Source organism: Pleurodeles waltl, chromosome 2_1, assembly GCF_031143425.1.
Source record: "Pleurodeles waltl isolate 20211129_DDA chromosome 2_1, aPleWal1.hap1.20221129, whole genome shotgun sequence".
Classification (NCBI taxonomy): Eukaryota; Metazoa; Chordata; class Amphibia; order Caudata; family Salamandridae; genus Pleurodeles; species Pleurodeles waltl.
Genome location: NC_090438.1, coordinates 885,375,682 through 885,402,069, shown reverse-complemented (window position 1 = coordinate 885,402,069; position 26,388 = coordinate 885,375,682).

Sequence of the window (26,388 nt, the reverse complement as noted above, 5' to 3'; positions counted from 1 at the left end):
TTTTTAGCAAGGTTTGAAGTTTGCAAGGGCTTCTGGGTAAAATTACCTAGGCAATGCCATGCATGTCATGCACCCTTAGACTCCCCTAGCTTTCTAGTTTTCAAAAATGTGCAGGTTTGCTACGTTTCCCTAGGCGCCGGTTGATTTAGGGCCTGAAACCCTCAGATATCCACATTACATAAAAAGGGTCTGTTTTCAGTGCAAAAATGTAATGTATTTTATTGTGTTCGGTTGTTTCCTGTCAAAGGCATGGGCATACCCACACAAGTGAGGTACTATTTTTATTGGTAGTCTAGGAGAAATGCTGGGTAGAAGGAAGTTTGTTTCTCCTCGCAGATTTCAGGACTTTTTAGCACAGAAATGTGAGAAAATCAGTTTTTTAGTCAAAGTTTAAAGTTTGGGAGGGCTTCTGGGTAAACACAACCTGATGAGAGCAATGCAAGTCACCCCACCCAGGATTTCCTGATGTGTCTACTTTTTTTGAAAATATTAATGTTTGCTAGGTTTCCTTAGGTGCCAGCCAAACTATGTCCCAAAATATACAGCTACTCACTTTGCAAGAAATGGATTAGTTCTAAGTAGAAAAATGTGAAGTTTCCATGTTGCATTTTGGACCATTTCCTAATATTGGCAGCAGGCCTACCCAGACAACCGAGGAAACATTTTTATTGGAAGACTTGGGATAATGCTGGGTGTAGGGACGTTTGTAGCTCCCCAAAGATTGCAGAACTTTGCATCAAAGAAAAGTGTGGAAAATGTGCTTTTTTAGTTAGCGTTTGAGATTTGCAAGGGCATCTGAGTAGAAAGAACCTGGTGAGAGGCATACAAGACACCCCATTCTGGATTCTCCCATATGTTTAGTTTTCAAACATGTGTAGATTTGCTAGGTTTCCCTAGAAGCCAGCTGAGCTAGGGCCCAGAATGCACAGCTACCCAATTTGGAAAAAAGGGCCAATTTGAGTAGAAAAATGTGATGTGTCTATGTTGAGTTTTGGCCCATTTTCTGTTGCGAGCACTAGGTCTACACACACAAGTGAATTACCATTTTAGTGGAAAACATGTGGGAATATAGAATAGTAAAAGATTTGTTATTACCATTTGGATGTTGCCGTATGTGTTCCTTTTAAAGTAAGGCAGTGTTTAAGAAACAAGACATTTTAAAAAATGGCCTCTGAATGCATGCTAGTATGGCTGCCCACAAATTCAGAGATGGAAAATAACAACTGACCCTAAACTCCATATCTTGTCCCATATTTATACTTTTTGGTGCAAAACTGTGTTCCTGCAGTTTTGCACCAAAAAATATAGCGCCAGCATGCGTCATTTAACAATGCCAGCCAGGCGCTGTATAAATAGTATGGCGCACACCGGCGCTAAACTTGGGCTAGTGTCTTCAAAAAAGACACTAGCCGGGTGGGGGTGGCGGTAGGGAAGGAGGGGGTTTTGCATCAGAAAATGATGCCAGCCTGGTTGGAGGCCAAAATATTCCTCTAAGCAGACTAGCGCCATTTCCTATCTTACAACCACCAAAAATATGACTCCTGTCTTAGGAAAGACAGGAGTCATGCCCATCACCCCAATGGCCAGCGCAGGGGAGAAGTGTACCCTGTGCATGGCCATTGCGCCCTATGCCATGCAGGGGGCCACAAGTTAGGGCCCACAATGGCAAAAAAAATAGTATAAAAATACTTACCCGGACTTACCTGGGCTGGGTCCACCATCCTCCGGTGTCCCTTTGATGGGGGTGGGGGGGTTTCTGGGGCTTGGGGAAGGCACCTGTGGACCCATTCCACAATGTTTAACAATGGAAATGGGTCCACAGGTCCCCTAACGCCTGGTCTGACCCAGGCATTAAACAATGGTGCTAAACAAGCTTAGCACCGTTATTTAGCCCCTCCTCCCACCTGTGCGTCATTTTAGCACAGGGAGATAATTATGGGGCTATGGGGATAGCACCACATTTTGGATGGGAACACCTACCTTGCATCTCATTGACGCAAGGCAGGTTTACTCGTCCAAAAAATAGTGCAAATGCCTACATTTTGACGTTAGACGTGTCCAATGTCAAAATATAAATATGGAGTTAGGTTTTCACAGAATTTGTGTAAAACAAATGATGCAAATTTGCTCAAAAGGAGTATAAATATCGGCCCTTGTGTCTATTTCAGAAATATATAGTTTTCCTTGATACACATTTTTAACTCTACATATTTCGCAATATGAATTGGTCTATATTAGCTACACCATGAAAAACCATTGTACAGTGCAGCACAGTTATCAGCTCTGGGTACTTCGGGTTCTTGGAGAACCTACAAACCATGTATATTCCTTCAATCAGAAGGGTGTAGTGTATATAATGGTATATTAGTTGTGTAAAACGGCCATCATGACCAAAAGATACAGTTGAACACATTCTTCAATGACTGTTTTTTCCTATTTATTCTTAAATATGTCTTTTAATCAACAGCTAGTTTCTATAGGAAACTCTTCAGAGATCTACACATATAGCGCCTTGCTGAATTCAGAATTAGTTTCTCCTTTACATAAATGTATAGCTCGTCTGAATCACTCTAGGTTTTACAATGGTTTCCACCACAAATTGGAAGTAGGTTGAAAGCCCCAAAAAACTGAAAAAAATGGGCTTCCTCTTTGCAAAATGCATTAAAACTGTCGTAAACAATTAGGGCCCAGATTTAAGAGGGCCTAGTGCCATCCTAATGACACATTAGTATCATTATTTTTACGCTAATGTAACATTAGATGGCCAAAAATGTTGCACCGTATTTACAAAGTGGCGCAATGCTTGCCTTGCACCACTTTGTAACCCCTTGCGCCACATTATGTCTGCGCGAGGCCTAATGTATGCAGGGGGGCATTCCCCCATTAGGGAGGCCAAAATAATAGCCTAAAGAAATCTAAGAAATTTCTTTGGGTCATTTTTATCAGCTCAGAGCAGGAGTTAAAATGAGGCTCCCATTGCTTTCAATGGGCCTCTGGGTGGTTTGCAGGATTAGTGTCAACTTTTTTACTCGAATCCTGCAAAGTGCTGAGCTAGCGTAAAAAATTATGATGTTAGTTCCCTAACTACCACCATGGTGCACCGTATACAATATGGCATTAGGTGAGTGCTGAGGGGGCGCAAGAAAAGTGGCGCTACACTGAGTGCAGTACCAATTTTCATAAATCTGCCCTTAAGTTTCTAGATTGAGCTCTGTATGTTCCTAAAAGCTGGGAAGATGGTGACTTTAGCATTGCAAACCTTTTGTTGATGCCATTTTTAGGGAAAAAGACACTTTTTTGCACTGCACTTTTTCCTATGTTTCCCCAAAAACTCAAAATTTAGCTATGCTTTGGCCACTTTTTCAATCCCCTCCAGGGTAATCCACATACCCTGGGTACCTCTAGAATCCTCAGGATGTTGGAAAAAAGGACACCAATTTAGCATGGACACCTTATGTGAAAAATTAGCTATGGAGCACTAAGCTCAAACTGCTCCAAATAGCCACAAAGGCCCTCATCACAACCCTGGCGGTTGATGTAAAAGTGGCGGTAATACCGCCAACAGGCTGGCGGTAATTACCGTCAAATTAAGACCATGGTGTAAAGATCTCAGAGAGACAGCCACTTTACCACACCGACCGCCAGCGCAGAAACAACAGGTACCATGGCGGAAGCCGCCTACAGCCATGCGGAAGTCAATGTGCCGCCCACCGTATTAAGACATGCCAAACCGCTACCTTTTCCGGGGCGGTATCAATGACATCAAAAGCCTGACGGAAACACTGCAAAGAAGTGAAAGGACTCACCAATGGAGACACAGGGAAAAACCACGTTGCCATGGAACCCGAGCTGCATGTCTTCCCCATGATCTTCTACGTGCTGCTCCACCACGAACACCAACCACAGCGAAGACGACAACGGTGAGTACAGACGCCTAGCACACAAGGGAGGGAGGGAGGAAAAGTGAGTGACACACACACACCTGACATACACACACCATACACACAACCAGATGCACAAGAAAACAAGTTATTCCCCCTAAATCAGGTAAATAATGCAAGGGCAACAGGAATTTACTAAAGTGAGTGTAAGAAGATCAACACAGTATAAAAATAACTTAGCCAATGTTACAGACATATACAATTGTACAGTTCAAGGGACGCTGCCCACTCCAAAGATTGCGTGGGCACATGGCCACAGGCCAAAGTCCAAGGCCCTGCATCAACACGGAGAGAACACTGCAGGGGCATCTAATGGTAAATAGGCAGGCACCCCAGGGGGACGTGGGGGCATCTCAGCCGGGAGATGAAACAAGACCACTGGTTATGGAAGGGGCAACATGCCCTGTGTTTTGTCCTGGGGAGTGCAAGGCTACCGTCTCTCAAGTGGGTGACTTGCCCACTTGCTCTGGAGGGGGCAACATGCCCTGTGCTTGGTCCTGGGGAGTGCAAGGCCACAGTCTCTCAAGTTGGTGACTTGCCCACTTGCTCTGAGGGGGCAACATGCCCTGTGCTTGGTCATGGGGAGTGCAAGGCCACAGTCTCGTAAGTGGGTGACTTGCCCACTTGCTCTGGAGGGGGCAACATGCTGTCCGCGTGGTCCTGGGGAGTGCAAGGCCACAGTCTCCCAAGTGGGTGAATACCCCACTGGTTCTGGAGGGGGCATCGTGCCCTGTACACTTGATCCTGGGGAACTGGGGTTGGTAGCTGTCTTATCCACTGGTTCTGGAGGGGGCATAGTGCCCTGTACTGTTGATCCGGGGGAGGCTAGGGTTGGTGGTTGTCTTACCCACTGGTTCTGGAGGGGGCATCGTGCCCTGTGCACTTGATCCTGGGGAGGCTGGCGTTGGTGGATGTCTTACCCACTTGTTCTCAAGGGGGCTTTGTGCCGAGTGCTCTTGATCCTGGGGAGTGCAAGGTCACAGTCTCTTAGGTGGGTGTCATACCCACTGGATTTGCAGGGCCAGGCTGCACAGCAGCCCATGGACGCAGGACTACAAACCGTCCACCGGCGGTGACGGCTGCTCACTAGTGGTGCTGCTGCTGCAGGGGGAGGCTCCTGCCCATCCCCTGTAACCTTGGACGGCTGCTCACTGGTGGTGGTGGTGCTGCTGCTGCTATTGCTGGTGGTTGGAGGCTTTTGCCCATCCCCTGCAGCCTCGGATGGCTCCCCCACTGGAGGTGGCAGTGCTGCTGGTGGGGGAGGCTTCTGCCCATCCCCTACAGCCTCGGATGGCTGCCCACTGGAGGTGGCGGTGCTGCTGGTGGGGGGAGGCTCCTGCCCATCCCCTGCAGCCTCGGATGGCTGCACAACCATGGTTAGTGGTGGGGGCTCTGTCAGAGTTCCTGCCCCAGACCCCTTGCCCTTCCTGCCTGCTGGTGCTGGCTCCTTGGTCTTCCTTGCAGCAGCTGGGGCAGGCTCCTTGGTCTTCCTTGCAGCAGCTGGGGCAGGCTCCATTCCCTTGAGGCTGCCTGGTGCAGGCTGCTTCAACCTCAGAACATGTGCCCTGGATCCTTTCCCACCACGAGTGGGTGTAGTGACTATTGGGCCTGTGGACTGGGTGGCTGAGGTGCTTGGCTGGGTTTTTGACACCCTGGCCAGACGTGCAGGACGGGGATAGGGGTAGGGAAGAGGTCAATGGTGGATAGGAAAAGCTTTTTAGCAACATTGGGGTGGGAAGATGGAGAAGGTTTGGAAGTGGAGGAAGAGGGAGTGGTTGTAGGTGGTGTCTGTCTGTTGATTTTGGGTGCAGGTGCATGGGCTAGATGCTGTTCTGAGGTGGATGGCTGTTGGGTGTCTGAGTGCTTGCGTTTGTGGACTTTAGGAGGAGGGACAGACACAGTGGGAAATGACACAGGGGACGTGTGCATGGCTGTTGTGGAGGTGTCTGCCAGTGAGGTGTGTGTTCTGCTAGGTGTACTGGTTATGCTGGTAGTGGATGAGGATGTAGTGCATGCAGGTGTGAGTGTAGATGGAACTGGGAGGGAGATGGAGGAGGAGTTGGAGGGGGAGACAGTGGAAATAGTGGATGTTGGTATGTCTGCATCTGGATGGTGTTTGTGTGAGTGCCTGCAGGATGAAGTGTGGTGTTTGTGTTTGCCTGAACCATTCTTGTGTGTTGTCTTGTGTGCATACTCGTCTGCCTGTGTGCTTGTGATAGGCTGGGGTTGAGGAGAATGGGATTGGGAAGAGGAAGTTGGAGGGGGGTGGGTGGAAACAGGGACAATGGCTGTCATCAGAAAGGAGGCCATAGCCTGGATTGATCTCTGTGGGGCCGCTAATCCAGTGTGAATGCCCTCCAGAAATGCATTAGTCTGTTGCATCTGGGCTGCCAGGCCTTGGATGGCATTCACAATGGTTTACTGCCCTACAGAGATGGATCTCAGGAGGTCAATATCCTCCTCACTCTGGGCAGCAGGGCTCACTGGGGCAGAGCCTAAAGTGGCTGGGGCGAAGGAGATGCCCACCCTCCTGGGTGAACAGGCACGGGCAACTTGGCTTGGGGCTGCTGGGAGGGCGGTGCTGGTATGCGGGTGGCGGCTGTACCTGTAGCTGGGGTGGTCACAGAGGTGTCCGCCACCACCAGGGAGCTTCCATCAGAGGAGGTAGCTGTGCCAGAACTATCCCCTCCAGTCTCTGCCATGGTGCTCCCCTCGCCCTCTGTCCCACTGGTACCCTCACCATTGGTGGACTCTGCCTCCTGGGTCCTGTGGGATGCAGCTCCCTCCGTTGCTGGTGCCTCTGCTCCTCCACCAGATGATGCTAATGCACATAAGGACAGGATGACAAAACTAAAAGGGGGCGAAGAGACAAAGGGGGTCATTATGACCCTGGCGGAAGGCGGAGAAGCGGTGGTAAGACCGCCAACAGGCTGGCGGTCTTTTTTTTTGTTTTATGACCATCCGCCGGTTCTCTGTTCCGCCCGCCGTGCTGGAGACCAGGGTCTCCAGCTCGGCGGCTGTCACTATACCGCCGGCGGTATTTGGACCCGGCTGACCGCCATGGATTTCATGGGGTTTGAAACCGCCATGAAATCCACGGCGGTAAGCACTATCAGTGCCAGGGAATTCCTTCCCTGGCACTGATAGGGGTCTCCCCCACCCCCCACCTGACTCCCTACCCCCCCACCACCCCTGCAACCCCCCAAAGGTGGCAGGACCCCCCTCCCCACCCCGACCCCCAACATAACATCACACATACACACACGCATGCAGGCATCACCAACCCACATACACGCACACACACCGACATACATGCAAACATCCACACACAGAGTCAGACATGCACATCCACATTCAAACATACACGCACACATCCATAGAGACATACCTACAGACATATACGCACTCATTCCCAAACACACAACACCCCCGCAAGCATACATGCACTCACACACCCCCTCTACATACACACACGCACACCCCCATGCACACACACAACACACAACACCCCCCGCCCCCTCCCCTCACGGACGGTCGACTTACCTGGTCCGACGATCCTCTGGGAGGGAACGGGAGCCATGGGGGATGCTCCGCCGACCCCACACCGCCAACAGAACACCCCCATGCCGAATCACATGACGTGATTCGCTGGGCAGGGTTCTGTTGGCGTGGCGGTGGAGGTGGAGCAACCTCCACTTCCCCGCCGCCCGCCAGTATGGCTGTTGGCGGCTCTCCGTCCGTAAAAGGATGGAGAGCTGCCAACAGTCATAATAGACAGAGCGGCAAACCGCCACTACTGGGAGTCTTCCGCACGGCGGTCCCTCGGCGGTCTTGTTAAAAGACCGCCGAGGTTGTAATGACCACCAAAGTGTATACTTGGTCAATGGCTGCACCAACACCACCGTTGGTGTACACAGCACCCTCAAACACAGGGTACAGGCCTACGCACTATGCACTGCACTACCAGTGATATTGCTAGGCACCAAGGCATGGGGAGGGGCACACACCGGCAAATCCAGGACACCTGGGATCCATGCAGTCCTGACCAGTAGTGGATGCCTACGAGCTAGGTAGCAGGATTATCCCTTCTGGACCCTTGCCACCAGGGGACCTATGTTGCAATGTCAGGCCTGGCCTAGGGGCACCCACTGACACACATCTCCCACCCGGATACCACCCTACCATGTGTAAGTTGTAATGACGGGCACTGTACTTGTGGCTGCTGTGATGCCCTCAAGCACCCATCCAGCTCCGGAAAGGCCACCGCCAGTTTGCGGGCCAACAGGGGAGTTAGGGTTCATCGGGCACCCCTTCCTCATTGGGAGGCCATCCCCAGCTGGGCCTCCGCAGTCTTCCATGCCCAGTGTCTAAGGTCTTCCCACCATTTCCAACAGGGGGTGCTCTGCCTGCCACAGACCCCCAGGGTCCACACGTCCTTGGTGATGGCATGCCATACACCCTTCTTTTGATGGGTGCTGACCTGCAGAGGCAATACACACAGGAAAATAGTATTTGTCAGACAGACCTGCCTGTTAGACTTATGGCCCACCATACCCCTTCCCATCACCATTTACACACACATAACCCAACACACAACCTGTAAGCCACCCAAGAGACATCCACCCACCTCCCCTTACACAAGGCATTCACACTCCACTCCATGCATTCATGCCACGTGCATCATGCTCACAGTGTACTCACCTGTTGGTCTGGAGGCCCATATAGCAGTCCGTACTGGGTTAGGACCCCATCCACCAGTCTCTTCAACTCTGCCGAAGTGAAGGCAGGGGCCCTTTCCCCAGTCACACGGGCCATGGTAGGTTCCAGACGCAGGTCACAGCAGCACATGCAGTGTAGGTCCTCTCCTGTTCAAGGTCCGGTAGCAAGTGAGGAATCAGATAGAAAATGGTGGTCACGTCTGCGGCGGTGCATACCGTCACCACCGAAGTACATCACCATTGGCCACTGTACCCCATAGGGCCAAATGTTAACCAATGAGGAGTTGCACAGCGGTTTGCAGCCGCCACCTGCAATGGCACACAACATCAGCGGAATTACCTCACTTCCACCTTCCCCTCCACACAGGACAGGTGGATGCCATTTCAGGGGGGGGGCAGATCATGGATAATTACTGCGTCACTGTTTAAGTTTGGACATACAGGACAATTCTCACTGACCCATTACAATCTGACAGAATGCATCGTACTATTTTTGCCCCATTGTTCAGTTTGTGACCGGCTCCTCATTCTTTTGTCCCTTAGATTGCTACGGCTGTGGTTGAATAGGAGATGGAAACTGTTAGACTTTTCATCCTTTGCGTGGTCTCCCTTAAGTTTTTGCCTTTGTTCCCCAGGTTGTTGATGTGTGCTGGTCTCTGATTTTACTGTTTTTGTTACTCTGGGCACTTTACCACTGCTAACCAGTGCTAAAGTGCAAGTGCTCCTTTACAAAATGTGTATGTAATTGGCTTATCCATGAATGGCATATTTGATTTATTAGTAAGTCCCTAGTAAAGTGCACTAGAGGTGCCAGGGCCTGTAAATAAAAAAACTATTAGTGGGCTTCGGCACTGGTTGTGCCACCCACATAAGTAGCTCTGTAATCATGTCTCAGACCTGTAACTGCAGTATCTGTGTGTGCAGTTTTAACTGTAAATTCGACTTTGCAAGTGCACCCACTTGCCAGGCCTAAACCTTTCCCTTTCCTACATGTCGGACACCCCCAAGGTAGGCCTTAGGCCTTAGGTAGCGCCAAGGGCAGGGTGCAGTGTATGGTTAGGATAGGACATATAGTAATGTGTTTTATATGTCCTGATAGTGAAATACTTCTAAATTAGTTTTTCACTGTTGCAAGGCCTGCCCCTCTCATAGCTTAACATGGGGGCTATCTTTAAATCTGATTAAAGTGTAGATTCCCTTTGGGAGCAGATGAACATGTGGAGTTTGGGGTCACTGAGCTCACAATTTTAAAATACATCTTTTAGTAAAGTTGATTTTAAGATTGTGTGTTTGAAAATGCCACTTTTCGAAAGTGAGCATTTTCTTGCTTATACCATTTCTGTGACTCTGCCTGTTTGCGCATTCCCTGTCTGGGTCAGTTTGACAGTTCGGCTGGTTGCACCTCACACTAGATAGTGACACAAAGGGAGCAGGGGTGTAGTCTGCATTTCCTGATGAGCCATCTATGATAAGAGGGGGGTGGGAGTGGTCACTTACACCTGAAAGGGCTGTGCCTGCCCTCACACAATGCAGTCTCCAACCCCCTGGTAAGTGTCTGGGCCTGGCCTGGTCAAGGCAGGATTTCACAATCAAGAGAGACTTTGCTTTGAAGTAGGCCTACTTCAAATGAGAAAATGGGCATTAGAAGGGCACCCAAAACCACAGACTTTAGAACACTTCTGGAAACAAGAGGATCCTCTGCCTGGAGCGGAGCTGAAGAGCTGAGGAAGAAGAGCTGCCCTGCCTGTGACTGTGCTTTGTGAAGCTATCCTACAGTTGCTGCTTCTGCAAGAGTAAGAGGGCAAAGACTGGACTTTGTGTGCCTTCCATCTTGAGAAGAAATGTTCAATGGCTTGATTCAGAGCTTGCCTCCTGTTGTTTGAAGTCTCAGGGACAGCAAAGACTTCTCTCTGCCAGCACCTGGAGTCTCTGGAAAGACTCCTACTCTGCCCTGTGGTTCCCATCCAGTTACTGGGACCCTGATTGAGAAGCTGTCAGCCAAAGAGGAGGAAATCCATGCACAGTTAGCCGTGCGGGGAAAAGATCGACGCAAATCCAATCTGCGGCTGAAGAAACGACATGCCGCCAGCTCTGCTGCTGAAAATCGATGCTCGCCGAAAATGTGACCAAAGAATCGACACACGGAGCTGGAGAAATGACGTGCAGCATCGCTGACAGAGACTCGGAGATCGAAACCCGTCCTGCGTGGTTTTTTAATCATCGTGCAGCTGGATTTCCAACACAAACACCACTGGGTGTGCACGGACCCGAGGCCTGCACGGCCTGCACCGACCCGAGAGTGCTGACCGGATCGACGCATCACTTTCCTGCAGAGAGAAGGTACGACACGCCCTGACCCGACGAAAGGAGAAACAATGCAAGGTACCGCTCGTGAGTGGAATCAATGCATCGCAAGCCCTTTTTGACACACACTCGCCCGTGAGGGGTTATTTTTGACGCACCCAAGGTACATTTTCACGCTAACAGTGTTAGTGTGTGTTTAAAACTACTTAACACTTTTTGCTTTTTAATTGATAACTTGACTTTTGTATTGTGGATATTTGTCATTTTGGTCTTGTTTTGTTTAGAGAAATATTTCCTATTTTCCTAAACCTGTGTTGTGTCATTTTGTAGTGTTTTCATTAAGTTAATGTCTGTGTTGCTACAAATACTTTTCACCTAGCACTCTGAAGTTAAGCCTACTGCTCTGCCAAGCTACCAAGGGGGTAAGCAATCTGCCCTTAGTTTTCTTGATTGAGCTCTGTATGTTCCTAAAAGCTGGGAAGATGGTGACTTTGGCATTGCAAACCTTTTGTTGATGCCATTTTTAGGGAAAAAGACACTTTTGAACCACACTTTTTCCTATTTTTTCCAACAAAACTCAAAATTTAGCTATGTTTTGGTCTTTTTTTCAATCCCCTCCAAGGTAATCTACATACCCTGGGTACCTCTAGAATCCTCAGGATGTTGGAAAAAAGGACACCAATTTATCATGGACACCTTAAGTGAAAAAATAGTTATGGAGCACTAAGCTCGAACTGCTCCAAATAGCCACAAAGGCCCTAATCACAACCCTGGCGTTTGGTATAATAGTGGCGGTAATACCGCCAACAGGCTGGCGGTAATTACTGCCAAATTATGACCATGGTGTAAAGATCTCAGAGAGACAGCCACTTTACCACACCGACCGCCAGGGCAGAAACAACAAGCACCACGGCGGAATCCGCCTACAGCCATGCGGAAGTCAATGTGCCCCCCACCGTATTAAGACATGCCAATCGGCCACCTTTTCCGGGGCGGTACCAATGACATCAAAAGCCTGACGGAAACACTGCACAGAAGTGAAAGGACTCACGACTGGAGACACAGGGAACAACCACGCTGCCATGGAGCCTGAGCTGCATGTCTTCCCCATGCTCTTCTACGTGCTGCTCCACCACGAACACCAACCACAGCGAAGAAGACGATGGTGAGTACAGCCGCCTAGCACACAAGGGAGGGAGGGAGGAAAAGTGAGTGACACACACACACCTGACATACACACACCATACACACAACCAGATGCACAAGAAAACAAGTTATTCCCCCTAAATCGGCTGAATACTGCAAGGGCAACAGGAATTTACTAAAGTGAGTGTAAGAAGATCAACACAGTATATAAATAAATTAGCCAATGTTACAGACATATACAATTGTACAGATTAAGGGACGCAGCTCACTCCACAGGTTGCGTGGGCACATGGCCACAGGCCAAACTCCAAGGCCCCACTTGTCACCTGCATCAACACGGTGAGAACACTGCAGGGGCATCAGATGGTAAATAGGCAGGCACCTCAGGGGGACGCGGGGGCATCTTAGCCGGGAGATGAAACAAGACCACTGGTTCTGGAAGGGGCAACATGCCCTGTGTTTGGTCCTGGGGAGTGCAATGATACAGTCTCTCAGTGGGTGACTTGCCCACTTGCTCTGGAGGGGACAACATGCCCTGTGCTGGATCCTGGGGAGTGCAAGGCCAGTCTCTCAAGTGGGTGACTTTCTCACTTTCTCTGGAGGGGGGAAAATGACCTGTGCTTGGTCCTGGGGAGTGCAAGGCCAGAGTCTCCCATGTGGGTGAATACCCCACTGGTTCTGGAGGGGGCATCATGCCCTATGCACTTGATCCTGGGCAGGCTGGGGTTGGTGGGTGTCTTACCTACTGGCTCAGAGGGGCATCGTGCCCTGTGCTCTTGATCCTGGGGAGGCTGGGGTTGGTGAGTGTTTAACCCACTGGTTCTGGAGGGGGCATTGTGCCCTATACACTTGATCCTGGGGAACTGGGGTTGGTGGCTGTCTTACCCACTGGTTCTGGAGGGGGCATAGTGCCCTGTACTGTTGATCCTGGGGAGGCTGGGGTTGGGGGTTGTCTTACCCACTGGTTCTGGAGGGGGCATCGTGCCCTGTGCACTTGATCCTGGGGAGGCTTGGGTTGATGGATGTCTTACCCACTTGTTCTCGAGTGGGCATTGTGCTCTGTGCTCTTGATCCTGGGGAGTGCAAGGTCACAGTCTCTCAGGTGGGTGTCATAACCACTGGATTTGCAGGGCCACGCTGCACAGCAGCCCATGGACGCAGGACTACAAAGCATCCACCGGCGGTGACGGCTGCTCACTAGTGGTGCTGCTGCTGCTGGGGGGAGGCTCCTGCCCACCCCCTGTAACCTTGGACGACTGCTCACTGGTGGTGGTGGTGCTGCTGCTGGTGGTTGGAGGCTCCTGCCCATCCCCTGCAGCCTCGGATGGCCCCCCAATAGAGGTGGCAGTGCTGCTGGTGGGGGAGGCTTATGCCCATCCCCTATAGCCTTGGATGGCTGCCCAATGGAGGTGGCGGTGCTGCTGGTGGGGGGAGGCTACTGCCCATCCCCTGCAGCCTCGGATGGCTACACAACCATGCTTGGTGGTGGGGGCTCTGTCAGAATTCCTGCCCCAGGCCCCTTGCCCTTCCTGCCTGCTGGCTCCTTGGTTTTCCTTGCAGCAGCTGGGGCAGGCTCCATTCCCTTGAGGCTGCCTGGTGCAGGTTCCTTCACCCTCAGAACATGTGCCGTGGATCCTTTCCCACCACGAGTGGGTGTGGTGACTACTGGGCCTGTGGACTGGGTGGCTGAGGTGCTTGGCTGGGTTTTTGCCACCCTGGCCAGACGTGCAGGACGTGGGTAGGGGTAGGGAAGAGGTCAATGTTGGATAGGACAAGCATTTTAGCAAAATTGTGGTGGGAAGATGGAGAAGGTTTGGAAGTGGAGGAAGAGGGAGTGGTTGTAGGTGGTGTCTGTTGATTTTGGGTGCAGGTGCATGGGCTGGATGCTGTTGTGAGGTGGATGGCTGTTGGGTGTCTGAGTGCTTGCGTTTGTGGACTTTAGGAGGGGGGACAGACACAGTGGGAGAGTACACAGGGGACGTGTGCATGACTTTAGTGGAGGTGTCTGCCAGTGAGGTGTGTGTTCTGCTAGGTGTGCTGGTGATGCTGGTAGTGGATGAGGATGTAGTGCATGCAGGTGTGAGTGTAGATGGAACTGGGAGGGAGGTGGAGGAGGAGGAGGGGGAGACAGTGGAAATAGTGGATGTTGGTATGTCTGCATCTGGATGGTGTTTGTATGAGTGACTGTGGGATGAAGTGTGGTGCTTGTGTTTGCCTGAATCACTCTTGTATGTTGTCTTGTGTGCATGCTCGTCTGCCTGTGTGCTTGGGATAGGCTGGGGTTGAGGAGAATGGGATTGGGAAGAGGAAGTTGAAGGGGGAGGGTGGAAACAGGGGCAATGGCTGCCATCAGAAAGGAGGCCAGAGCCTGGATTGATATCTGTTGGGCCACTAATCCAGTACGAATGCACTCCAGAAATGCATTAGTCTGTTGCATCTGGTCTGCCAGGCCTTGGATGGCATTCACAATGGTTGACTGCCCTACAGAGATGAATCTCAGGAGGTCAATAGCCTCCTCACTCAGGGCAGCAGGGCTCACTGGGGCAGGGCCTGAAGTGCCTGGGGCGAAGGAGATGCCCACCCTCCTGGGTGAGCAGGCACGGGCAACTTGGTTTGGGGCTGCTGGGAGGGCGGTGCTGGTATGCGGGTGGTGGCTGTACTTGTAGCTGGGGTGGTCTCTGAGGTGTCCGCCACCACCAGGGAGCTTCCATTGGAGGAGGTATCTGTGCCAGAACTGTCCCGTCCAGTCTCTGCCGTGGTGCTCCCCTCGCCCTATGTCCCACTAATACCCTCACCATCGGTGGACTCTGCCTCCTGGGTCCTGTGGGATGCAGCTCCCTCCATTGCTGGTGCCTCTGCTCCTCCACCAGAAGATGCTAATGCACATAAGGAAAGGGTGACAAAACTAAAAGGGGGGGAAGAGACAAAGTATATACTTGGTCAATGGCTGCACCAACACCACTGTTGGGGTACACAGCACCCTCACACACAGGGTACATGCCTACGCACTATGCATTGCACTACCAGTGATCTTGCTAGTCCCCAAGCCATGGGGAGGGGCACACACCGGCAAATCTAGCACACCTGGGACCGATGCAGCCCTGACCAGTAGTGGATGCCTACGAGCTAGGTAGCAGGATTATCCCTTCTGGACCCTTGCCACCAGGGGACCTATGCTGCAATGTCAGGCCTGGCCTAGGGGCACCCACTCACACACATCCCCCACCCGGATACCACCCTACCATGCGTAAGTTGTAATGATGGGCACTGTACTCACCCACTGGTGGCTGCTGTGATGCCCTCAAGTGCCCATCCAGCTCCGGATAGGCCACCGCAAGTTTGCGGGCCAACAGGGGAGTTAGGGTTTGATAGGCACCCCTTCCTCATTGGGAGGCCATCCCCAGCTGGGCCTCCGCCGTCTTTTATGCCCAGTGTCTCAGGTCCTCCCACCATTTCCGACAGGGGGTGCTCCGCCTGCCACAGACCACCAGGGCCCGCACGTCCTTGGCTATGGCACGCCATATACCCTTCTTTTGATGGGTGCTGACCTGCAAAGGCAATACACACAGGAAAATAGTATTTGTGAGACAGTGCTGCCTGTTAGACTTATGGCCCACCATACCCCTTTACATCACCATTTACACACACATAACCCAACACACAACCTGTACGCCACCCAGGAGACATCCACCCACCTCCCCTTACACGAGGCCTTCACACATCACTCCACGCATTCATGCCACGTGCATCATGTCCACAGTGTACTCACCTGTTGGTCTGGAGGCCCATACAGCAGTCCATACTGAGTTAGGACCCCATCCACCAGTCTCTCCAACTCTGCTGAAGTAAAGGCAGTGGCCCTTTCCCCAGTCACACGGGCCATGGTAGGTTCCAGACACAGGTCACAGCAGCACATGCAGTGTAGGTCCTCTCCTGTTGAAGGTCAGGTAGCAAGTGAGGAATCTGATAGAAAATGGCGGTCACGTCTGCGGCGGTGCATACCATCACCGCCGAAGTACATCACCATTGGCCACTGTACCCCATATGGCCAAATGTTAACCAATGAGGAGTTGCACGGCGGTTTGCAACCACATCCTGCAATGGCGCACAACATCAGCGGAATTACCTCACTTCCACCTTTCTCTCCACACAGGACAGGCAGATGCCATTTCAGAGGGGGGCAGGTCCTGGATAATTACTGCGTGACTGTTTAAGTTCGGACAAACAGGACAATTCTCACTGACCCATTACAATTTGACAGAATGCATAGTACTGCTCTTGCCCCAATATTCAGTTTGTGACCAGCTCCTCACTCTTTGGTACCTTACATTGCTACGGCTGTGGATGAATAGAAGATGGAAACTGTTAGACTTTTCATCCTTGGCGTGGTCTCCCTTAACTTTTTGCCTTTGTTCCCCAGGGTATTGATGTGTGCTGGACTCTGATTTTACTGTTTTTGTTACTCTGGGCACTTTTTTACTGCTAACCAGTGCTAAAGTGAAAGTGCTCCTTTACAAAATGTGTGTGTAATTGGCTTATCCATGACTGGCATATTTGATTTATTAGTAAGTCCCTAGTAAAGTGCACTAGAGGTTCCAGGGCCTGTAAATCAAATGCTACTAGTGGTCCTACAGCACTGGTTGTGCCACCCACATAAGTAGTTCTGTAATCATGTCTCAGACCTACCACTACAGTGTCTGTGTGTGCAGTTTTAACTGTAAATTCGACTTGGCAAGTGCACCCACTTGCCAGGCCTAAACCTTCCCTTTTCCTACATGTCGGACACCCCTAAGGTAGGCCCTAGGTAGCGCCAAGGGCATGGTGCAGTGTATGGTTAGGGTAGGACATATAGTAATGTGTTTTATATGTCCTGTCAGTGAAATATTGCTAAATGTGTTTTTCACTGTTGCAAGGCCTGCCCCTCTCATAGCTTAACATGGGGGCTACCTTTAAGTCTGATGAAATTGTAGATTCCCTTTGGGAGCGGATGAACATGTGGAGTTTGGGGTCACTGAGCTCAGAAATGAAAAATACATATTTTAGTAAAGTTGATTTTAAGATTGTGTGTTTGGAAATGCCACTTTTAGAAAGTGAGCATTTTCTTGCTTATACCATTTCTGTGACTCTGCCTGTTTGTGGATTCCCTGTCTGGGTCAGTTTGACAGTTGGGCTGGTTGCACCTCACACTAGACAGTGACACAAAGGGAGCAGGGGTGTTTTCTGAATTTCCTGATGAGCCATCTATGCTAGGAGGGGGGGTGGGAGTGGTCACTTACACCCGAAAGGGCTGTGCCTGCCCTCCCACAATGCATTCTCCAACCCCCTGGTGAGTGTCTGGGGCCTGGCCTGGACAAGGCAGGATTTCACAATCAAGAGAGACTTTGCTTTGAAGTAGGCCTACTTTAAATGAGAAAATGGGTATAAGAAGGGCACCCGAAACCACAGACTTTAGAACACTTCTGGAAACAAGAGGATCCTCTGCCTGGAGTAGAGCTGAAGAGCTGAGGAAGAAGAGCTGCCCTGCCTGTGACTGTGCTTTGTGGAGCTATCCTACAGTTGCTGCTTCTGCCGGAGTTAGAGGGCAAAGACTGGACTTTGGGTGCCTTCCATCTTGAGAGGAAATCTCCAAGGGCTTGATTCAGAGTTGCCTCCTGTTGTTTGAAGTCTCAGGACAGCAAGGACTTCTATCTGCCAACACCTGGAGTCTCTGGAAAGACTCCTACTCTGCCCTGTGGTGCTCATCCAGTTACTGGGACCCTGAAAGGAGAAGCTGGCAGCCTAAGAGGAGGAAATCCATGCCTAGAGAGCCGAGCGGGGAAAAGATCGACCAACTCCAATCTGCGGCTGAAGAAACTATGTGCCACCGGCTCCGCTGCTGAAAATCGATGCTCGCCAAAAATGTGAGCGAAGAATCGATGCATGGAGCTGGAGAAATGACATGCAGCATCGCTGACAGAGATTCGGAGATCGAAACCCGTGCTTCGTTGGTTTTTAATCATCGTGAGGCTGGATTTCCAACGCAAACACCACTGGGCGTGTAAAAACAACGCAAGGCCTGCACGGACCCGAGAGTGCTGACCGGATCGACGCATCGCTCTCCTGTGGAGAGAAGGTACGACGCGCCCTTACCCGACGAAAGGAAAAACAATGCAAGGTCCCACTCGTGAGTGGAATCGATGCATCGCAAGCCCTTTTTGACAAACACTCGCCCGTGCAGGGTTATTTTTGACGCACCCAGGGTACATTTTCACTCTAACAGTGTTAGTGTGTGTTTAAAACTACTTAAAGACTTTTTGCTTTTTAATTGATAACTTGACTTGTGTATTGTGGATTTTTGTCGTTTTGGTCTTGTTTTGTTTATATAAATATTTTGTATTTTTTAAAACCTGTGTTGTGTCATTTTGTAGTGTTTTCATTAAATTAATGTCTGTGTTGCTACAAATACTTTACACCTAGCACTCTGAAGTTAAGCCTACTGCTCTGCCAAGCTACCAAGGGAGTAAGCAATCTGCCCTTAGTTTTCTTGATTGAGCTCTGTATGTTCCTAAAAGCTGGGAAGATGGTGACTTTGGCATTGCAAACCTTTTGTTGATGCCATTTTTAGGGAAAAAGACACTTTTGCACCGCAGTTTTTCCTATTTTTTCCAACAAAACTCAAAATTTAGCTATTATTTGGTCACTTTTTCAATCCCCTCCAAGGTAATCTACATACCCTGGGTACCTCTAGAATCCTCAGGATGTTGGAAAAAAGGACACCAATTTATCATGGACACCTTATGTGAAAAAATAGTTATGGAGCACTAAGCTCGAACTGCTCCAAATAGCCACAAAGGCCCTAATCACAACCCTGGCGTTTGGTGTAAAAGTGGCAGTAATACCGCCAACAGGCTGGCGGTAATTACTGCCAAATTATGACCATGCTGTAAAGATCTCAGAGAGACAGCCACTTTACCACCCCGACCGCCAGGGCAGAAACAACAAGCACCACGGCGGAATCTGCCTACAGCCATGCGGAAGTCAATGTGCCGCCCACCGTATTAAGACATGCCAATCTGCCACCTTTTCCGGGGCGGTACCAATGACATCAAAAGCCTGACGGAAACACTGCACAGAAGTGAAAGGACTCACGACTGGAGACACAGGGAACAACCATGCTGCCATGGAGCCTGAGCTGCATGTCTTCCCCATGCTCTTCTACGTGCTGCTCCACCACGAACACCAACCACAGCGAAGAAGACGACGGTGAGTACAGCCGCCTAGCACACAAGGGAGGGATGGAGGGCGGAAAAGTGAGTGACACACACACACCTGGCATACACACACCATACACACAACCAGATGCACAGGGAAAACAAGTTATTCCCCATAAATCGGCTGAATACTGCAAGGGCAACAGGAATTTACTAAAGTGAGTGTAAGAAGATCAACACAGTATATAAATAACTTAGCCAATGTTACAGACATATACAATTGTACAGATTAAGGGACGCAGCTCACTACACAGGTTGCGTGGGCACATGGCCACAGGCCAAAGTCCAAGGCCCCACTTGTCACCTGCATCAACACGGAGAGAACACTGCAGGGGCATCAGATGGTAAATAGGGAGGCACCTCAGGGGGACGTGGGGGCATCTTAGCCGGGAGATGGAACAAGACCACTGGTTCTGGAAGGGGCAAAATGCCCTGTGTTTGGTCCTGGGGAGTGCAAGGATACAGTCTCTCAGTGGGTGACTTGCCCACTTGCTCTGGAGGGGGCAACATGCCCTGTGCCTGGTCCTGGGGAGTGCAAGGCCACAGTTTCTCAAGTGGGTAACTTGCTCACTTGCTCTGGAGGGGGGAAAATGACCTGTGCTTGGTCCTGGGGAGTGCAAGGCCAGAGTCTCCCATGTGGGTGAATACCCCACTGGTTCTGGAGGGGGCATCATGCCCTGTGCACTTGATCCTGGGCAGGCTGGGGTTGGTGGGTGTCTTACCTACTGGCTCAGAGGGGCATTGTGCCCTATACACTTGATCCTGGGGAACTGGGGTTGGTGGCTGTCTTACCCACTGGTTCTGGAGGGGGCATAGTGCCCTGTACTGTTGATCCTGGGGAGGCTGGGGTTGGTGGCTGTCTTACCCACTGGTTCTGGAGGGGGCATCGTGCCCTGTGCACTTGATCCTAGGGAGGCTGGGGTTGATGGATGTCTTACCCACTTGTTCTCGAGTGGGCATTGTGCTCTGTGCTCTTGATCCTGGGGAGTGCAAGGTCACAGTCTCTCAGGTGGGTGTCATACCCACTGGATTTGAAGGGCCAGGCTGCACAGCAGTCCATGGACGCAGGACTACAAAGCATCCACCGGCGGTGACGGCTGCTCACTAGTGGTGCTGCTGCTGCTGGGGGGAGGCTCCTGCCCACCCCCTGTAACCTTGGATGACTGCTCACTGGTGGTGGTGGTGCTGCTGCTGGTGGTTGGAGGCTCCTGCCCATCCCCTGCAGCCTCGGATGGCCCCCCACTGGAGGTGGCAGTGCTGCTGGTGGGGGGAGGCTTCTGCCCATCCCCTATAGCCTTGGATGGCTGCCCAATGGAGGTGGCGGTGCTGCTGGTGGGGGGAGGCTCCTGCCCATCCCCTGCAGCCTCGGATGGCTGCACAACCATGGTTGGTGGTGGGGGCTGTGTCAGAATTCCTGCCCCAGGCCCCTTGCCCTTCCTGCCTGCTGGCTCCTTGGTCTTCCTTGCAGCAGCTGGGGCAGGCTCCATTCCCTTGAGGCTGCCTGGTGCAGGCTCCTTCACCCTCAGAACATGTGCTGTGGATCCTTTCCCCCCACGAGTGGGTGTGGTGACTACTGGGTCTGTGGACTGAGTGGCTGAGGTGCTTGGCTGGGTTTTTGCCACCCTGGCCAGACGTGCAGGACGTGGAGAGGGGTAGGGAAGAGGTCAATGTTGGATAGGACAAGCATTTTAGCAAAATTGTGGTGGGAAGATGGAGAAGGTTTGGAAGTGGAGGAAGAGGGAGTGGTTGTAGGTGGTGTCTGTTGATTTTGGGTGCAGGTGCATGGGCTGGATGCTGTTGTGAGGTGGATGGCTGTTGGGTGTCTGAGTGCTTGCGTTTGTGGACTTTAGGAGGGGGGACAGACACAGTGGGAGAGTACACAGGGGACGTGTGCATGACTGTAGTGGAGGTGTCTGCCAGTGAGGTGTGTGTTCTGCTAGGTGTGCTGGTGATGCTGGTAGTGGATGAGGATGTAGTGCATGCAGGTGTGAGTGTAGATGGAACTGGGAGGGAGGTGGAGGAGGAGGAGGGGGAGACAGTGGAAATAGTGGATGTTGGTATGTCTGCATCTGGATGGTGTTTGTATGAGTGACTGTGGGATGAAGTGTGGTGCTTGTGTTTGCCTGAATCACTCTTGTATGTTGTCTTGTGTGCATGCTCGTCTGCCTGTGTGCTTGGGATAGGCTGGGGTTGAGGAGAATGGGATTGGGAAGAGGAAGTTGAAGGGGGAGGGTGGAAACAGGGGCAATGGCTGCCATCAGAAAGGAGGCCAGAGCCTGGATTGATATCTGTTGGGCCACTAATCCAGTACGAATGCACTCCAGAAATGCATTAGTCTGTTGCATCTGGTCTGCCAGGCCTTGGATGGCATTCACAATGGTTGACTGCCCTACAGAGATGAATCTCAGGAGGTCAATAGCCTCCTCACTCAGGGCAGCAGGGCTCACTGGGGCAGGGCCTGAAGTGCCTGGGGCGAAGGAGATGCCCACCCTCCTGGGTGAGCAGGCACGGGCAACTTGGTTTGGGGCTGCTGGGAGGGCGGTGCTGGTATGCTGGTGGTGGCTGTACTTGTAGCTGGGGTGGTCTCTGAGGTGTCCGCCACCACCAGGGAGCTTCCATTGGAGGAGGTATCCGTGCCAGAACTGTCCCGTCCAGTCTCTGCCGTGGTGCTCCCCTCGCCCTATGTCCCACTAATACCCTCACCATCGGTGGACTCTGCCTCCTGGGTCCTGTGGGATGCAGCTCCCTCCATTGCTGGTGCCTCTGCTCCTCCACCAGAAGATGCTAATGCACATAAGGAAAGGGTGACAAAACTAAAAGGGGGGGAAGAGACAAAGTATATACTTGGTCAATGGCTGCACCAACACCACTGTTGGGGTACACAGCACCCTCACACACAGGGTACATGCCTACGCACTATGCATTGCACTACCAGTGATCTTGCTAGTCCCCAAGCCATGGGGAGGGGCACACACCGGCAAATCTAGCACACCTGGGACCGATGCAGCCCTGACCAGTAGTGGATGCCTACGAGCTAGGTAGCAGGATTATCCCTTCTGGACCCTTGCCACCAGGGGACCTATGCTGCAATGTCAGGCCTGGCCTAGGGGCACCCACTGACACACATCCCCCACCCGGATACCACCCTACCATGCGTAAGTTGTAATGATGGGCACTGTACTCACCCACTGGTGGCTGCTGTGATGCCCTCAAGTGCCCATCCAGCTCCGGATAGGCCACCGCAAGTTTGCGGGCCAACAGGGGAGTTAGGGTTTGATAGGCACCCCTTCCTCATTGGGAGGCCATCCCCAGCTGGGCCTCCGCCGTCTTTCATGCCCAGTGTCTCAGGTCCTCCCACCATTTCCGACAGGGGGTGCTCCGCCTGCCACAGACCACCAGGGCCCGCACGTCCTTGGCGATGGCACGCCATATACCCTTCTTTTGATGGGTGCTGACCTGCAAAGGCAATACACACAGGAAAATAGTATTTGTGAGACAGTGCTGCCTGTTAGACTTATGGCCTACCATACCCCTTTACATCACCATTTACACACACATAACCCAACACACAACCTGTACGCCACCCAGGAGACATCCACCCACCTCCCCTTACACGAGGCCTTCACACATCACTCCACGCATTCATGCCACGTGCATCATGTCCACAGTGTACTCACCTGTTGGTCTGGAGGCCCATACAGCAGTCCATACTGGGTTAGGACCCCATCCACCAGTCTCTCCAACTCTGCTGAAGCAAAGACAGTGGCCCTTTCCCCAGTCACACGGGCTGTCGCGTGGGCTATCATTATCCTAAATGAGACTACTAGATTTCTAGGCAGAAGGATCGATAACAGTGTGGGGGACTGCGTCTGACCCACGTGTAAGGAACTCTGTCACCCTAAATCCGGTTTTTGCTCCGGCTAACTAGCAGTGCCTCATTTCTCCCACGGGGAAGAGATGATTGGGCAGCCGAGCGCATGACATCTTTGGAACTTCTCAGGGAAGTCGTGGTCACTCAGATCCAAACCAACTCTCTCATTTACAGTATGATCTCATATACAAATGACAAAGGCAGTATAAGTTTTATATAATGTTTTAATAAAACAACTGCATTTTAGATAATAAGGCGTGAGCCGCAATAACCAGAACCATACAACACAGTAGGATTGAAATAGTCACCAGAAGAGTAAAACATAAGAACAAAGCTATCATCGTGTCTATTAGTTTCTACTCTCCCTCTGCTTGATCTATTTCGAGCACAGCATGTTAAGCTTCTAGCTTGCCTTTCTGAATAACTGGGGAGATATCAGCCCTCATACCTGAGCAAAGGCCTGTGGTCTTGGTTCAGCATCTGCAACGAGGCAGTCAGCGTCTAGTTGTGGTTCCCTGGTCGGAATCTCCCTCTCGCGTGTATTGGGTCAAGGAAGTGATTTTATAACTAACATGTCAGCGTGATCACAAAATGTCCCTACGCAGGAATGCCAAAGACTAAACTCCTACCACGTCTATCGGCAATGTACCAGACTGTATCCTTGACTGAAGCACAGAGTGAACAGGAATGTGTTATGGAGAACTCCAGTGCTGAAGTAGGCTAAACAGTGTGATATGAATAAAAAACAAGACCGTAGAACTGGCTATTTGAAAAATAACAGTACGAAGCCTAATAAAAGCATTTAGAGCAAAGTGCACAGAGGCTCTAGGCTGCAAGCAAATGAATAAAATACATCCAGGGCAAAGTGCACAAAGGCCTAAAGCCTGAAGCTAATGCACAAAGGATACGTAAAACTAACCACACTACACCCTCCCCTTGTCGGTAGCAAGTGGTTCCAACAATATAAAAGTATGCCCCAGATATAAACAATACATAAAACTATATATATTTCGACAAGGTCAGAAGACAACAAAGTCATAAATTTAGGAAACATGTGGCGATAAAGTCAAATTTAATATAATGTCAATTTTGCAGGAGAGAAAAAAAATCCAATTGTCAGACAGAAGCAATAGAAAGCAGGAGTTCCTCCACTTTGATATATGTCAATATCGGAAGATCCATGCCACAAAGTACCATGGAGCAGGTGTGTTCCAAAGCCCCAAAACCATTCAGGGCGGCACCCCGTGCAGGGCCTATGAATGAGACAATACCATCTTCCTCCAGGAAGGGAATCTCATAAACTGCCTCACGAAGCAAACGCAACTGTAGTGCACAAGTCTGGGAATGAGCCCTAATCGGGAACATCAACAGATCAGTTTCGACCACTGGAGGGCGCTGCAGTGAGAGACAGAAAGCCAGTGCATGTTCCAACGAGCACCAAAGGCACCGAAACATGGGTTGCACACAATCCAAAACTGGTCGGAATGACAGAGACCTGTCACACTCCAAATGTCCCAGGAGTGTTGTTTCAAAATGCTGCATCATGCGTTCACGACACAGCTGGGCTGACGGGAGCAGCAATATAGGATCTCGTCGTGGCGGGACAGCCATTGCGAAAAAATAGCAACAATAGTAAGACTCCAGCCAATAAAGCCAAAGTAATCGGGAAACCCCCAAAAATGCTTCCGAAAATAGAGTGTATAGCCAAAGGTATCAAACCGAATATGGAAGAGAAGGTGTGAGCAAAACCAACACCAACGGCTTTGAAAAAATGTGCAATTCCAGCAGTGCTGGACGCATTAAATATACGTCCCACAAGTTCACCAAAGTGACTCGGAAAGTTGGGCCCGTATTTATACTTTTTGACGCTAAACTTCGCTAACGCAGTTTAGCGTCAAAAAGTTTTGCGCCGGCTAACGCCATTCTGAAGCGCCATGCGGGCGCCGTATTTATTGAATGGCGTTAGCCGGCGCTAGCAGACCGGCGCTGCCTGGTGTGCGTGGAAAAAAACCACGTACACCAGGCAGCGCCGGTGTTGGGGAAAATGGCGTTAGGGCGTCTTAAAATGGTGCAAGTCAGGTTGACGCCAAAAAATCGCCTCCACACGATTTGCGCCATTTTTAACGACGCCCAGACGCCATTTACATGACTCCTGTCTTAGTAAAGACAGGAGTCATGCCCCCTTGCCCAATGGCCATGCCCAGGGGACTTATGTCCCCTGGGCATGGTCATTGGGCATTGAGGCATGTAGGGGGGCACAAATCAGGCCCCCCTATGCCAAAAAAAAATAGAAAAAAAATAAAAAATTATACTTACCTGAACTTACCTGAATGTCCCTGGGATGGGTCCCTCCATCCTTGGGTGTCCTCCTGGGGTGGGCAAGGGTGGCAGGGGGGGTCCCTGGGGGCATGGGAGGGCAGCTGTGTGCTCATTTTGAGCCCACAGGTCCCTTAACGCCTGCCCTGACCCAGGCGCTAAAATCCGGCGCATATGCGGGGTTTTTTGCCCCGCCCACTCCAGGGCGTGATTTTTGCCCGGGATTATAAATACGACGCATTTGCGTCGCAGTCATTTTTTTGGACGGGAACGCCTACCTTGCATCTCATTAACGCAAGGAAGGCGTTCACGCAAAAAAATGACGCTCTTTCCTCATACTTTGGCGCTAGACGCGTCTAACGCCAAAGTATAATTATGGCGTTAGTTTTGCGCCGATTTTGCGTCGAAAAAAACGATGCAAATTCGGCGCAAACGGAGTATAAATATGCCCCTTAGTATTCAAAAGGGACTGTATTTCCGCTGATTACCTCGCCACCTGTAGTGCGGAGGTCTCGCTAGCAGATGTAAGGGCCACATGCTTTTGAAACAATAAAGCCTTTAGTTGACTCAACTTGTCAAAATTAACCTTGGAAGTAGCAATATGAGGCCCGATGTCCGCTACCTCCCTAATTTGAGTGGGGGGAAACAACACATTCCCGCAGCACATAACGGCCTTGGTGACAACGACAACGTAAACTATTCCGGCACGCATGCCACAGCAGCGTTCGCTGTTAAGAACAATGTAACTGCCGTTAGAAAGCACCTGGAAAGTGTTTTTAATAACCGGGACTGGAACTCCCTTCAGATAACAAGCTAAGTTAGCAATCGAAGCGTTACACTCT